General features: G+C 38.6%; 1 long non-coding RNA gene across 1 annotated transcript; it reads left to right on the top strand.

Moving 5' to 3' along the window:
* The first annotated feature begins 780 nt into the window (after positions 1 to 780).
* Positions 781 to 4,055, top strand: LOC118766624. Its single transcript, XR_005002562.1, has 3 exons — positions 781 to 793; positions 2,995 to 3,001; positions 3,792 to 4,055. It is a non-coding gene; the product is annotated as an uncharacterized LOC118766624 (long non-coding RNA).
* Positions 4,056 to 4,502: the final 447 nt, after the last annotated feature.

The raw sequence follows: 4,502 nt of genomic DNA, 5'->3' as shown, positions 1-4,502 counted from the left end.
CGCGATACACTGTTCCTACAAACATACATACATACATACATACATACATATATATACATACATACATACACACAAACACACACACATACATACATACATACATATATACATACATACATACACACACACACATACATACATACATACATACATACATACATACATACATACATACATACATACATACATACATACATATGTAGATACATACATACATACACTCATACCAACATTTGGACTACTTGATTGGGCGCTTGATGAGACCCGAGCCATTGATGTGAAATCCCGAAAAATACTAACAAGCACACATAATTTCCACATAAACAGTGATGTAGACGGCCTCTACCTAAAACGAAAACAAAGCGGAAGAAGCTTAACATCGATCCAAATTGCTTTTGAATGTCGTATCATATCCCTTCGGCAACATGTTTTAACCACCAAGTGTGGAAGTGCATCCCTTGATCAAGTTTGCATACATGAGGCTGATAACATCATAAGATTTGGAAGGCAGCTCCTTGAGTAACACCCTTTGTCTGATAACCTGGAATACGTGCCCAAAGAAGTCGCATGACTCTACCGCAACGTATCATCAGATGAAAGTATGAGCCTATATGAGCAGAAGACTATGCGTGGATATGTTAGTAGAAAGCTCCGTGATGATAGTGACATCGATTATCAAATCAGTTAATCATGGATCCATAGCCGGATTACTACCTCCCACTTTGAAGGGTATGCATTTGCAATCCAGGAACAGGGAATAACAACCGATGCAGAGTTCATACTGGAGTTCACAGTCAAGATATCACCCGCATCATAAGCAGTTGTCTGAAAATGTCATTCACGGTATTATCTTCCGATAAGACATGTCTTTGTAGCTAAGACACGTTGTAGCTAAGACATGTCGTTGTAGCTAAGACGTTGTAGCTAAGACATGTCGTTGTAGCTAAGACAATCCGTCGGAAGGATGGATAATCCCAAGGACAAAGAAATAAAAAACCACAATATGGTAGAAGCCATAGCAATTCATAATAGAAAGGAAAACAGGTAGAATGTACCAGTGAAGACCTCAATAAAATGTAAGCACAACAGACCTGATATAATGATTTGGGATAGGGAAAAGAATCTGTGCACAGTTGTGGAAAATATCTGCTCAGCGGATGTTAACATAAAGCTGAAGATCAGTGAAAAAGAGAACACCCATGCTGAACTATTGAGAAATCTGCAGTTACTCTATCCAGATTACAAGTTCAGGTTTCATACCTGTAATTATTGGGGCCATGGGATATTGCCTAAATACCAATCTTGAAAAATTAGGCTTCTCAAAGCCCAGAAAGGAGAAAGCTAATTCGAAGAATACAGAACCAATCAATCACTGTAAAAATCTGTAAAACTTTCCAGAAGTTTATCATTTAAATATATATGAGCATGTCTAGACATGCAACTATATGCGTGAGAATATATACATAAAACGTACAAATCTGCACATACATACACACATACATGCATACATACATACATATACATACATACATACGTACATACATGGATGCATGCATACATGCATACATGCATACATGCATACATGCATGCATACATTCATACATGTGTTTATGTACATACAAACAAAAATACCATGTTGCTAATGTTGAAATTCCAATGAAGGGGCCTTGGATCTAGGTTAGAAACCGGTTCTTTCTCTATTGGTAAGAAATCTTGAAATAAACTGAATAATGACATACATACATACATACATACATACATACATACATACATACATACATACATACATATGTAACACACTGTCTAAGTGTCAATCTTGAGAAATTAGTTTCCTCAAAACCAGAAAGGAGACAGCTGATTCGAAGACCACAAATTCACGCCATCAACAGAACTGTAAAAATGCGTAAAACTTTCCAGAAGTTTATAATTTAAGTATATATGCGAACGTCTAGACATGCAACAATACGCATGCGAACATGAGGTGGTATCAAAAAGTTCCCCGACTAGTTCTGTAGCGCGCCAACAGATGGCAGCACGTGGTTGCGAGCGCAGTGAGAGCTATCAGTGACCTTCATGAGGCAGTGTGCCAAGTGACAACACCATGTTTACTTCGCAAGTTGTGAAATTTGTATATTTGTGATCACGTGTATACTGTAGTCTGTTATTTTTGTCATGGACAAGAACAAAGAGCTAACGTGAAATTTTGCGTTAAAGTTGGGAAGTCTGTTACAGAGACATTGAGCATGCGCAAACAAGCTTGCGGCGACGAGGCAATGAGTCGTATGTTTCGAGTGGCACGGGCTCTTCAAAAGCGGAAGAATGTCCTTGTAAGACGATGAGCAAACTGGAAGACATGTCACCCCAAGAAATGTGCACCGAGAATTCGTCCGCCAGAGTCAGACCGTCAATCGAGAATTCTACTGCGATGTTTTGAAGCGTTTGCGGGAGGACTTTCTACGAAAGCGACCTCGCCAAAAATCCACATGGTATCACTTCCGCACCCGCTCTATTCGCCAGATTTAGCACCTACCGATTTCCATCTCTTCCCCAAGAGGAAAATGCAGCCCAAAAGTCGCCATATTGAGACTGTTGTTGAGATCTAGAGCGAATCGTAGAACGTCTTCGACTCGCAAACGACTTCCAGGCCGGATTGTAAGAATTATAGGAACGCTGGCATCCGGTATATTACCGTACAAAATGACTATTTCGAAGAAAGTGATGTTAAAACTTTGGTAAAAATGCTATTTTTTATTAAACATAACAAGTCCGTAAACCTTTTGATACGACCTGGTACATACCTAAAACAAAACGTACAAATCTACACATGCAATGACTTCAAATACTGCAGCTAAACACGCATACATGCAAAAATACCCCGTTAATGTTGTTGAAATTGCAAGGAAGAAACCTTGGGTGAATGTTAGAAACCGACTCTTTCTCTATTGCCAATAAATCTTGAAATAAAACTGGATGACATACATCTATGTGTACGAGCGTGTGCGTGTGTGTGTATGTGTGTGTGGTGCGTGTGCACATACATACAAACATACATACATGTATACATCTCTCTACACTACTGATGAAACCCCAGTAAGGGTCGTCTCATTATTTCAATCTAAAGAAAAATAGATTTGCCTTGTTATCCTGTCTACCACATATGTTTACATATATTATATGATACCGTGATACTGTGTACTCTAAGATCCCCGTTGATACTTACACAAATATCAATCAGTGTAAAAGAGTTATAGTTTACAAATTAGTAGCTCCAGTTCTCTGAAGTTACTGGATTTGTTGTGTATATAAGTAGATAGTTGGTTGTTGATCTGTGATTCATCAAATGATGTAGACATCTCTGATGATATTGCAATAAGAGTCGAAAATCGTTTAATGCTGGTCGTCAATTTTTTCAATCTGTGAGAGAAATATCTAATTTTGTCATTATTTGATATATATATGTGTAGTGACAATTATAATTCTCCTTTCTTGGTGAAACATTGCAACCTGCTTTTTATATCACACACACACACACACACACACACTCACACACACACACACAACACACACACACACACACACACACACACCACACACACACACACACAATAAAGAATATATATGAAAATAACACTGACATCTCATTTTAACATATATTTACCAAAATTACATTAAAATATCTTGAAATAGTAAAGAGTAAATTTATTCAATAAAAACGTCATTGGCTTCCACCACGGTCTCTAGACGATTTTCGGAATCTCCTGCAATTCTTCTGGACAGTCTCTTTGCTTAAGTTGGTCAATACTGCCATAATCCTTACCTTCAGTTCATCTTTGGTGTTACAAGGAGTTTTGCTGGTCTCTCGCTCGACTTTACCCCACACATAATGATCAAAGGGATTACAGTCTGGGGAGTTTGGTGACCAGATATTAGGGGTGATGTGGTCACAGAAATTGTCTGACATCCATGACAGGGTTATCCTGCTTGTGTGGCATGGTGCAGAGTCCTCTTGCCAGACAAAGGGTCTTCCAGTAGCCATACGTTTGACCCACGGCAGCACTACCCCCTCCAAGCACTTGATGTAGGTCTCCGTGTTGAGTCTGGGGCCGTGTGGGAAGGTGAGTTGAGACATAGCATCACCATCACTAGTGATCGCTTCAAACACCATGATGTTAACTGGATGCTTGATTTTCATCACTCTTGGTACATGTCCTTAAACTGACACCCAAACACTCTGAGCGTCAAACTAATACACCTGCTTGTTGTTTATACACCTGTCTTTGTCTTTTGTTTTTCTGTAAATTTCAACTATATATTTATATATAACATACATACAAGCGCATGTTTATCCATACACAGATACATATACATGCAAACACTAATTCAATCCCATTACCACAAACCCAATAACAACCTTACGATGAACAGCAGATTCCCGTTACTATTTTATTGACCGGCTTGAATTTTACCAAAAGCAAATTAATAATGATCTCGTAGACATAACA

This window comes from Octopus sinensis, linkage group LG16 (genome assembly GCF_006345805.1).
Source record: "Octopus sinensis linkage group LG16, ASM634580v1, whole genome shotgun sequence".
Taxonomy (NCBI): Eukaryota; Metazoa; Mollusca; class Cephalopoda; order Octopoda; family Octopodidae; genus Octopus; species Octopus sinensis.
This window is presented reverse-complemented; position numbering and strand designations above follow the sequence as displayed.